This window comes from Oreochromis niloticus, linkage group LG15 (genome assembly GCF_001858045.2).
Source record: "Oreochromis niloticus isolate F11D_XX linkage group LG15, O_niloticus_UMD_NMBU, whole genome shotgun sequence".
Taxonomy (NCBI): domain Eukaryota; kingdom Metazoa; phylum Chordata; class Actinopteri; order Cichliformes; family Cichlidae; genus Oreochromis; species Oreochromis niloticus.
The window spans coordinates 28,926,866-28,939,053 of record NC_031980.2 but is presented as its reverse complement, the minus strand read 5'-3'; the positions used below and the strand labels follow the sequence as shown (position 1 = coordinate 28,939,053).

Below are 12,188 nucleotides of genomic sequence, written 5' to 3'. Positions count from 1 at the left end.
CGTGATAGTTGAGGCTTGGGTGTGCAATTTATGGTTTTCAGGGTTTGTATCGTTAACTCGGTTTTCCTGGGTCTTTTCCCGTGGTGTAGTTGTGTGTCTTATTTTGAAGGAAATATTTTCACGTTACCATAGCGATGAGAGAGCATTAAGGGGCAGAGAGGAGAATGTTACTCTCAATGTTGTTGGTACGTTTCAGGAGGATGTTGCTAATAAAGTTACACAATTACACAGTGAATTTGCGTTTATTATTATATTTACAAAATACCACTCGGTCGTATCATTTTATTTCTGTATTTATCCGCGACACCTTAAAGGCCAATCTGTGAAAGTATTGTCTGATATTAAACCGGTCCGTGGCGCAAAAAAAGTTGGGGACTGCTGGCCTAGATTACCAATAGCTGGACCGCGATCAGGACATAGACGCCATACTTTACAGGCCCACACCTTTTACTAGATTTTGACAGACCATTTCTATTTTTCCTATCTGGTACAACATTTCTCATATGCAGTATGGTTATTTTAATCTATGCAGCCTTTTTCTTTGCCTTTATGGTTGTTAATGTTTGTACACAAGAAGCACACAGACCAGTCACAGACATTGTAACTAAACAATAGTTTTTTATAGCCAAGTCAGTCACCTGATCCCAAATAAACAAATAAATACAAAATAGATACAAAGAAAGCCACAAAAAACAGCAACTGAAGGTGGCAGCAGTAAAGGCCTAGCAGGGTATCTCAAGAAAAGAAATACAGCATTTAGTGATATCCATTTGAGTTCTAGACTAAGGCAGTCACTGAGGCCATCATACGCATATGAATTTGAGTGGCACCCCATTCAATCCACAGGTTTTAATATGATGTTGACCCACACTTTGTAGCTTTAACAATTTTAACTCTTCTGAGAACACTCATCTCTGCACAAAGTTGAAGACCTGTGCACACTATGTGCCTGAGCATACGCTGATCCTGCTCTGTGAGCAGCAACACTTAATACCATTAACAACTGACTGGGGAATATTTAGTGGCGAGGAAATTTCACAACTGGACTTGCAAAATGCAAAAGTGGCATCCTATAATGGTACTATGCTTGAATTCACTGAGCTGAGTTTGCACCCCTGTACACCACCTGTCAAAGAGGGCAGCTCCAGAGTGGTGGAGCCCAGACCCTCTACAGCCATATCAGGCTAGGTTGATGTACACAGCGTAGGAGGATCAACCAGCAGAAGCACATGTACTAATGGTTGTCATGTTAGGTGTGTGAGCGAGATAAAATACAAAATGAGAAAAGAAAATGTTACCAAATACTCAAGCAACAGCGTTACCAAACTTAATACCTTAACAGACAGCCCAGGGACCAAAAGTCACTTTTGTTTATATTCTCCATTGTTTACATTTGAAAACATGGTAAGATAATGTACTACAGCACATTTATCATGTTCAACTCATGACAGAAAATAAATATTATTTAAAATCAAAATTAACCTTTAAACATGGCATAAATAGTAATTTAATTTATATTGTAATATATATATAAATATCGACTGATTTGAATTTTTTTTTTCTCAAATCATTTTCAAAATTTATTTCCATATATACCAGCCCTGCTCCTGAGGCCCTCCCCTAGGCCTGGCTCCAGGTTGGCGGTCCAGTAACCGCGTCCCTTACTAAAATAAAGAGCTCCTTCGGGTTTTGTTTTTCCTTAAAGACAAATTATCAAAGGTTTGTTTGTTTTGTGCACTTCCCTTGTTTATTTGCTTGTTTTAACATTACAAGAATTTACTTGTTTGCTTGCTAGTGCCAGAATGTCAAGCAAAGATGAGTCAGCTTGGGTTAAAAATAGTTTAAGTTTTAAAAAAGACGCTTTTTTCAAGAGTTATGAAGAAACATAAACCTTAACAAGTATGTCCTGGAGGAAAATATCAGAAACTATGTGCTGTCAAGTGTCTGTTTCAATCTGAACAGTATCATCCACATGGAGTCGCAAAGAGAAAGCATTATAAAGCATTATAATCAGCTTAGTCGCTGCCGAAAATTTGTGCTTTTTCATGCAGAAACGAGGGCCTAATGCACTGCTGGCTAATCCTGAGGTCAGTCATGCATAAGAACCTACTATCGTTAATGTTAGGCCAGATGTAACAGTATTTATTTAAATAAATAGTGCAGATAGAAACATAAGCATGAGAATGAAAATAGCATACAATATTCTATACTATATCACCTAAGAAAACAGAAGAGCACAATAAACTGACCAATTGTAAGAATTTACACACATGCATAAAACCCGAGTGTATGATAAACAGATACCAGTTTATGTCTAAAAGAAGGTGTTTCTTTTTTTTCTCTTGGCTGTATTCTACTTTGTGCCGTGAAAATACTTTAAATGTGGCTATATGAAAACAAAAAGCTCCCAATGGAACATCGGGTATTTGCTTCCATAGTTATAGCAATAATGTGTGGTGTCTAAAGGACATTCATCTTTCGGTATTCAAGATTGTACATGAGAACATGTCATCAAAGCTGTTGTGTAACAACAGGACACAGTGCCAAGAAGGTTATCTCTGAGATTGTTAAAATAATACCCTAAACTGGCATGTAAACAAAATGCATCACTGCAGAGTTGGTCAAAAGTTGAGCTCGAGTGAAGACACGGTAGTATTTTGGATGTCTGAATACACCTAAAAAAGTTGTTCGCAAGAGCTAGATATCATTCAACAAATGGATAACTAAGTAGGTAAGTAAAGTTTATTTATTAGGCGCTTTTCATAGACAGGCAGTCACAAAGTGCCATACACAAAAGGTTAAAAAAATCAAGAATGCTAGGTACCAAAATAGAAAAATACAAAAGATTAAATAAAACACAGTAAGATTAACAAGTAGCTTTAAGATAAAATTATTAATCAATTAAAAAAAAATACTCAACAGAAAGCCTGTTTCAACAGAAAAGAAAAAAGATAACTGCTTGGAATCGGTAAGTTGGAATGCGACAAGAGATGTCAGTTATTTATGTTAAACCGACTGCACCGTCCTACACAGCTCTAACCACATCATCAAGTTCGCTGACGACACAACCATGGTTGGACTCGTCAGCAGCAGAGGTTCAGCAGCTGGCGTTCTGGTGCAGCGAGAACAACCTGTCACTGAATGTGAACAAAACCAGGGAGATGATTGTCGACTCGCTCCACCCACACACCACTCAGCATCCACGGTTCCACAGTAGAGACTGTTAACAGCATCAAGTTCCTGGAAGTTCACATCTCAGAAGACCTCACCTGGACCACCAACACCACCTCCAACACCAAAAAGGCCCAGCAGCTCCTACACTTCCTGAGACACCTGAAGCGGGCCAACCTTCTTCCTCCCATCCTCACCATGCTCTACAGGGACACCATAGAGAATATTCTGACCAGCTGCATCTCCGTGTCGTTTGGTAAATGCAAAGTTGGCGATCTTGGCCAGCTGCAACGCGTTGTTAAAGCAGCTGCCAAGATCATCGGAACATCTGTCCCTCTGCTACAGGACATCTTACACAAGAGCTGCATCAGTAAGGCCTCCTGCATCGTTCTTGACCCCTCACACCCCTCACATGGACTCTTTTCTCTCCTTCCATCCGACAGACGCTATCGCAGCATCGGGGCCCAATCCTCCAGACTTCAAGATAGCATTTTCCCACAAGCCATCAAGCTCTTGAACTCACTACCAGCTCTCCCACTCCCCCCACCACATACACCCACACAAACCGTTAACTGCCTCTATTGCACTCCACATACCACTGCCTTTGTAATGCAGATCCTGCTCTATGGACAATCCTTACTCTCAGGAATTCTGCTCATGTTTACAACAAGCTGCCACGCTGGTCACTTTAAATCACTTCGAGGTCACTTTAAACCATTCAAACTGTAAATTGTAAATTTTAAATTGTTATTGATCCTTTTACCTTAGTCTTAAAGTGTATATTTATTTCTTACTCTTCTTATATTTCTTGTTTGTCTTTTGCACAGAATGTAACTGGAGCCTCGTCGTCTCGTCTCTCTATATACTGTACTGTATATAGCGGATATGACAATAAAGTTTACTCTGACTTTGACTTTGAAACACAATTCTTACATTTGATTTCTTTGTTATATTATTTAGTCCTGTTATTTTGTATTCACGCTTTTTTTATATTCAGTGCATGCACCGTGCAGAGCCTGACCTTAGTGTAAGAGTGTAAGAATCCAAACATCACAACAGAGAATAACAAACACTGTCCCATAGTGCATAGAAATTAATTTGGTTAAAAGATTATGCTCTAATGAAAGAAGATCATTTAATGCCTCTGCAGTCCTCCAACCTCAACAGGATAAAAGGATGCCAAAATTCACATTTTGGACAGAGAAGCGTAAAAGAGGTCATCTATGTCCAATGTAAATAACCATAATTGAACAGGGGGAGTGGGTTATGACATCAACTGTGAGCCACCTACAATGCAAAGCTACAATGTGGTCTTGAGTTTGTTTCCCAGGTGCCTCAATCCCCACTCCCATTTTGCATCAGGTGACCTCAATAAGTCTTATGATATGATGATTTCACTGATGGAATACTCTGGTGGTAATTACCCAATCCATTTTTTACATCTTGACTAATGTGATGACACACATCATTAATTAGTCCAGTATAACAGCAAAATGTGTAAGAGAAGAGACAAAGCTTGAAATGGACACACATGCAGAAGCGAACATGAAAATAAGCAGACGTTACTAACATATTTACATGCATATACGTATTAGCCACCTAGCTTAATTGTTTCTGGCGATTAAGGGCCCTGGAATGTACTTCATACCTTTCTTGCAATGTCTTGGCTTTAAATATATTATCTCCCCTTGCTAATACTGCAACTTCTGCATGTGTGTCCATTTCACACTTTGGAGAGATAAAGCGTGAAATGGACATGGTAGACCAGAATGTCTATTGCACCCTTTGCTGTGATATCGGGTTGGATTAATCGCGTGTCAACGATCCTCCTAAAGGACAATGATTTATTACAGGATTATGCTTTTTCTTGCACTGAACTTTTGACACAAGTCCACCTAATTCAAATTCATTAAAAAAAAGATGTCTGTATGACCACCTCTCTAGTAAACTGGAAATAAAATTTAATGTGCATAAACAGATAGACAGGATCCTGATGATCTCCTTCTCTGTTTAACTCCAATCCAGCTGGAAAAGTAGCATGTTGGCTGTGGCGCAGAGCAACAACATATCTCCACCCTCAACAACCCCCTTCCCTCCCACACTTACACCTCTGAACCAATACACAAGCTTTATTCTTTCTGTACTCTAACCCTGTGCCCTATTTTCCAAAGCGCCCTAAATCACAATCACAATCAGAATACTTTATTATCAGAGAAAATTATGTGGTCAAAGTTGCTTCAAGACAGTAAGAACAGTAACTAACTAAACTAAATAAAATAATACTATAAATAATAAAGTAACAAAATATTACAAAATAGTATTAATTAATACAAATAATATATAATTACAACTATAAAAATCTATTGACTTTGTTATTTTCTCTGTAGACGATATGCAGATATTAAGGCTCTGCAACTATTGCAGTGCGTACTTGTGCTTTAGATGGAGGAATTGTACAGCTAGATAGCCACAGGCAGGAATGAAAGATGAAACCATTCATGCATATTGGCCCAATTCCCTTAATAGTATTCACTGAGAACTTTAAAACAGCAGATGTAATATGAGACAGAGCAATGGCCCATGCCAAAGAATTCATTCTTGAAGCTGACAATAAAGGTTTAAGACTAAGCAAAAGACTGCAGTAAATTCATTCATCATCAGAATAGTTTCCGATCGAGCTGCAGACTCATCTCTCTCAATCAAACTAACTCAGTACAAGCAAAGAAGTCTTCTCCATCACTAACATTGCAACAAATCTGACAGACTGTTGAAAAAATTGCTCTATAACACAAAACTGGCCAAAACTTTTACAGACGATCTTTTAGCTAGCTTGGGTTTGGAGAATATTTAAAATAGAAATGCTGCAATACAAACTTGGGATATGAAGTTTAAAAGATGTTATCATTCACTATTGTTCAAAATGTCCTGTACCCCCAAATTAATTGCTGTACTGGGTCTGTTTTTTGAATAATTAACATTCTTTGATTTAGTATTATTCATAGATTTGGTTCTCCTTACTGTTCTCCTTGTGTGTTTCATACTTGCCATGGTCTGTGTGTAGGCAGGCAGAAAAAGGACCCAAGTGCAGGACTCATGGAGGCAGAAGTGAACTCAAAAGAACCATAGCTTTTTTGCTGGCGAAATACAAAACTCAAAATGGCACATGAACGGAACACACACGCAGGAACGGTGGTACGACACGACAACAAGCAGTGAAGGACACACACTATAAATACAGAGGCAAACACGCGGGGAACAAGGACCAAAAGGGGAACACAGCTAATGCAAATTAACTGACGGAACCAGGTGGACGCAAAACTAGAAACATCAACATAAGACACAGACCTTCAAAGTAAAATAGGAAATCCATAGACAAAACTCAGAGGCACCGAACCAAACTCATATTAAACACTAGAAATAACAAATTACAACAATAATACGCAAAACACTGAGACACAGACACAGGACCATGACATAGTCTTTAGGTTTCTGTTTCTACGCCTTCCCATGTTCTAGGTTTCATGTCTAGTCACCCCAGTCTCTATTTTTGTCAGTCACGTCTCCATGTCTTAGTGTCTAGTCTGTGTCTTTGTGAATGTTTCTTGTTTCTTGTTTTACTTTTACAGTCTTGGGTCCTATTTCAGTTTTTTCAGTGTTTTCAGTTTTGCTTCCTCCCCGTTCGTTATGTGGGATTACTTCCAGCTGTGCTCTTCTCCTTTGTCTCATTCCCTCGTTACTCCCTTGTGTATTTGTGTTTTCCTTTGCCCTTGTTGTGTTGTTACCATCATGTTGCTGTGTGTCTCTCCCTGTTTTCCTCGTTTCTCTGAGTGGTTCTAGTTAACTCACGGCTCCTGGTTTCTGTTTCCTTTTTAGGTTATGTTTTGTGTTTTCTTTGTGTGGATATTCACAGCAAATATTGCTGCCTCTTTGACTTATTCCCGTGCGTGTTGAGTCCTGCATTTGGGTCCACATCCTGCCTACCACAGCACTAACCTTGACAGAACGACGCAACCAAGACATGGACCCAGCAGACTCAGCCCGAAAGAGGTACCTTTTCCGCATTCAGAGCCTGGTGAGGCGAGTTTCCCATGTCTCAGACGCAAGGACAATATCTGTTGGACTTCATGCCTTTGAGGCGATCCTCGGGCCTCACTTGCACCAGCTCTCTAGGATTTTGGAGTTTGTCCGCGATCTGGGCCAGACAAAGGAGGCGCTTCATGCCCAGGAGCTTGCCAATCTCTTCCGCTCCCCTCATTCCACGCCTCAGCAGCAGCGGATGGTGCTCTCCGCGACCCCACAGCGGTAGCAGGCAAATTCCTGCACGTCACTGCGGCAGTAGCAGCGGGTAGGTGTTTCCACACCGCTGACGCAGAATCTCTTGCCCTCCACGTTCCAACCTGAGCATTCTAGCAGCGATGTGGTCAGAGGATGAGGAGTCAATCTCCAGCTCTCTGTCTTCACCGGCCTCCTCTGTCATCTGCAGCAGCCTCCGCTGGGTACTCCGGCAAGCTGACCCAACTTCCTGCATCAGCTGAGAGCTCATTCAGCCCACTGTCTCTGTCTGACAAGTGCCCTGAGCAGACTGAATGCACTGCACAGCCCAAGCTGCTGCATTTTGAGCCGGCTGCGTGCCCTATGCAGCTCCCGCCAGCTCTGCCTCAGCCAGACGTTTCCACACCATCTGGTCCTGGTTCTGGTCAGCCAGAGGTTTCCACACTTTCTGGTTCTGTACCTGTCTCTGCTGGGGGCTCTGGAGAGTCTGCCTAGTCGTCGCCTGTCTCCACTGGGGGCTCTGGAGAGTCCATCCAGCCATCTGTGGCTTCCACACCCCCGCCTGTTTCGGCTGGGGGCTCTGGAGATTCTGCTCAGCCTCCTGCGGCTGCCAGGCCGCTGCATGCTCAACCGCATGCGGCTTCTGCTCCGCCATCAGGTTCAGCTCCATCTCTGCCAGAGGTCAGTGCAACGTCTGGCCCAGCTCTCTCTGCCAGAGGTCAACACGCCTGCCCATCTACGTCCTGCACTGCCTGCATGTCCACATCCATCCACCTAACCACACCAACACCGGCCCCCTTCCAGGTCACCTGAAGATTTACGCTCCCATTTTCTTCCCTGTTGGGGTCCTGGAGGGTCCCTTCTGCACCGGCGCTGCTTCCCCCGCAGTCAGCCTCCGGACCTGCTTTGGAGCTGCCGCCTTCAATGCGGTTGGCCTCCTGAACTGTCTCGTCGCAGGCGATCCCCAGAACTGTTTTTTCACTGTTGTGGACTCTGTTTTTCCCTCATGTTTCCGTGTCTTGTCAAATAAAGCCGCCTCTTTGAGTTATCCCCGTGTGTGTTGTCCTGCATTTGGGTCCACATCCTGCCTGCCATAGCATTAACCTTGACAGTAAATCTACAACATGGTCTCTGCAGATGACCACACATGTGCAGACACACATATCCCATACACAATGTTAACTTTTCGCTCTATCTTCCTGATGTGCAATAGTACCAAGTGCAATCTTCCCAATATAACAAAGTATTTATTCTATTTTGTACAGTATTTTATTTATTTTTATAGTATTTATTCTATTGTATATAGTATTTTGTTCTATTTTGTATAGTATGTTATTCTTTTTTATCTTATTCTATTCTGTTGTTTTGTTTCTTAATCTTTACTGCACTTAACTTGTACTTTCTGCTGTGACCACAAATTTCCCACTTGTGGGACTAATAAAGGTTTATCTTATCTTATCTTATCTTATCTTATCTTATCTTATCTGCCAAGGTAAATAGGAATACTTTACAGCAGTACTGGGGTATTTATTTTTTTCTAAAGCAATGCAATGCCACTTCTGATTTGCCTATGTTTAACTTGAATAATTAGCTTTGAACAGGTAAATGTCATTTTTAAATCCATTAACAGTTTCTCAGAAAATACTCTGGCTTATCCCAAATATTCCAATTACCCTTGGGCAAGATGGTAACCCCAAGTTGCTCTCCGATGCATCCATCGGAGTATGAAAGTGCGTGAATGGTAGTCAGTAAGCACTTAAAAGCATAGAAGACAGTGCTTGTGTGAATGGGTAAAGTGGCATGTTGTATATAGGGAGTAGAAAAGCGCTATATAAAAATCAGTCCATCTACCATCTAATCTACATACATATATATAGCACAAAGTAGAATTTCAGTTACCATCATATTCTAATCCTTTTCCCAAAATTTAAGTCAGTTTACACATGTTAACAGGAATGAAATTACTGACAAAGAGGGGGAAAAATCCGTTTTACAAGACAAAGGGCAGCCCTGGTGGAGTCTAGATGGGAAAATAGCATTAATAAACAATGAAGCTTTATGACAAATCACATTGTAATTCATCAGTGCTAGTTCACAAGATTTATTTTTTCTGTCTTCTGGATGCAGCTTTCTAAATTGTACTAAGCTATCATTTTAACATATCACTGATTAGCGTTTCCTAATTAGCTTATATCTCGTAATACCCTTAAATACCCTCTTTGCTTATCTTAGCCTAATTTATTTCAAAGTAGTTCTTTTACTCATCAGGTGTAGATGAACTTGCACCAGCATGGGAACGTTGCACTGTGGATCCTGAATAATATTTAACTACTGCAGTTATTCTATTTTCATATACCCTTTACATTCACTTCAAACTTATTTTGTAAACACTATAATTGTGCACACCGAAGGAATATCTTGATCTTGTTGAACAATAAACAGCATAAGTTTCAACAGATTTCTTACATGTATCAGGGTATTTCAAGCTATAAATGTAAAATTAGACAAAAACCAAACCTGTCTGACAAACACTACTTTTCAGAATAATTTATACCAGAGAGGCCCAACGTAAACGACATATCCTGATATTTTAAGTAAAACAAAGCCACTATAAACTTTGTTGTTACAGTTGTAGTTCGACCTAAATAGAGCAGCTATCCGTCTTTTACAGCCGAGAAGTTGAAAGGATACAAAAAATAAAGAACACAGAATGTTGGATTCAGCTGTCTATCCATGGAAATATTCAGTAAATTAACATGCTAAAAGTAATTGAGGGCGATAAGACTAGCTAAAATAATTAACATACTAGCAGTTATTTCTTCGAAGTAAACAGAATTACGTCCCTGCTGCTGCCGTAATTCAAGTCAGTCCACACGGAAGATTCATCCAATGTACGGAGTGTATACACCGTGTTTAAAAGTCAGGCATTCAGATAAAACCACCCAAAATAAAGAGATCAAACGAAGAGACTGACCTCGGAGAGAAACGTCCACACGGACCTTGGATTTAGATTGAGTTCCACTGTTTACTAGTCTCACAATCTTGTGGACTTGGAAATTGAGTGAAAACAGTCTTTAGCTACTACCGTAACTGCGCACCGCTTTTGCAACCCCCTCCCTCTCTGTCTGCAGTTCACACACAGACCATGAGTGCTGCTAAACCGCACACTTTGATTCCTCTGATAGAATCAGTTCTTTCCAACATTATCTCATATTTTTGATCAGAGTTTCTCCAACGGGAGTACCAATAATTGAAACACGCGTTGGCTTTACAGGCAGAGTCAAGGAACTGTTTAACTTTAACTGATTTCAGTGTTCAACCATTTTATTGTTATCTTCCATTCTATCGCCTGTGTCTGAAGAGGAAAACACGAGAATGATAATATAGCACATATTAATTCAATTAATTTGTTTTACAATATTCTTGTAAATATTGTAGTTATTGAAGTTTTAAACTTGTTTAGTTGAAGTTTTTAATTATTCTAAAAATATGACATTGACAGCAGTACACTTAAATCGTAATTTACCAGCAATGCTATGTCAAGGATATATCTTAAGATCTATCTTTGACGTATCAGAATCATAATGATAATCCTTTATTAATTCCAGAGGAAATTATATGGTCACAGTTGCTCCAAGACAAGAACAGTAATTAGATACATTAAATTAAATAATACAATATACTACAAAGTTACAAAATATAACAAATAGCTCTAATTATAATTAGAAATATCCCAGCAGTAGTACTGCTGGCTTAGCAGGTGATGTGCAGTAGTAGACTGGGGTGCCAACCAAAGACAGTGGTAAAGACTGGAGAGACAGTTGAAAGCCTGGGAAAAGGGGCAGCCAATAGGGGCAGGGAGATCTAACATCTCAGTGTGCTTCTTCCAAGAGGAAGAATCCAAGCTACAGATTCAACATCAAAACCATACCCACAGGTGAGCCAAAAGAGGCAGGGTTGGCGTAAGGGGGAGACAAGTGATTCTTTGGGCCCATTACTGACAGAGGCCCTAGAAAGCAGTTGAACACTTAATTATTTATTTATTTATTTTTATTTAAGACAATTATTAACATATGACCACAAAATGATGTTTGCTTCACAAGGTACTTGTAAACGTGCTTGTTTCCTAGCATTAGTTGGATTTTTTTTTTAATTTTTTTTTTTGCAACAGAATAAAATACAGTCAGCCTTTGACCCTGCCTCCCCCTCTTTATTTCATGATTTGGTTTGGTCCAAATACCAAAGGGGCTCCATTATAGGGGAAAACTTGGTTTGAAAAAAGAAAAGACAGACAGGTAGGAATTCAACTCATAGCAAAATCTATATGAAAGAAACTGCTTGACTTTGGATTACTTCATTCTAATAATGTGTTTGTGTTATTGTAGCTAACATTTGGTGCAGGCAGACTCTTCTATATACAGTATGTATATATTGTATATAAAAGATTCACTTCACTTATCTGATGACCTGATGCCAGCCCAAATTGAACAAACTCAGGCTTAGCTGTCCCACTCCCATTTTCTCATTCCCACACTCCTGACACTTAACCAGTGCCACTAATATCTAAAGAAGTAGGTGAGTTCTTTTATGTCAAAAATGTGTCTAATTTGCGGAGGTCCTTTGGCAATTTTTTTTACACTCTATTTATTTTGTGATAACCAACATAAATGAAGTATTTTTGGAAAAGTGTGTATTACTCCTGATATATTTTGCGTACTGCCTATGACTGTTCCAGGTGGTGACAG

At 40.0% G+C, this 12,188-nt stretch overlaps 1 protein-coding gene across 4 annotated transcripts in view; it reads right to left on the bottom strand.

Moving 5' to 3' along the window:
- The window catches only part of ankrd6b (ankyrin repeat domain 6b), a 59,242-nt gene extending 48,665 nt beyond the window's left edge, over positions 1-10,577 (bottom strand). For 2 of the 4 annotated variants that reach the window (XM_005475142.3, XM_005475140.3), the window contains exon 1: positions 10,418-10,577. The gene's annotated coding sequence lies outside the window, so the exon portion shown is untranslated. Of the gene's footprint in view, positions 1-10,249; positions 10,390-10,417 lie in introns of those variants that run through there. The other 2 variants (XM_003456036.4, XM_019346118.2) reach the window with 2 other exon arrangements.
- Positions 10,578-12,188: the final 1,611 nt, after the last annotated feature.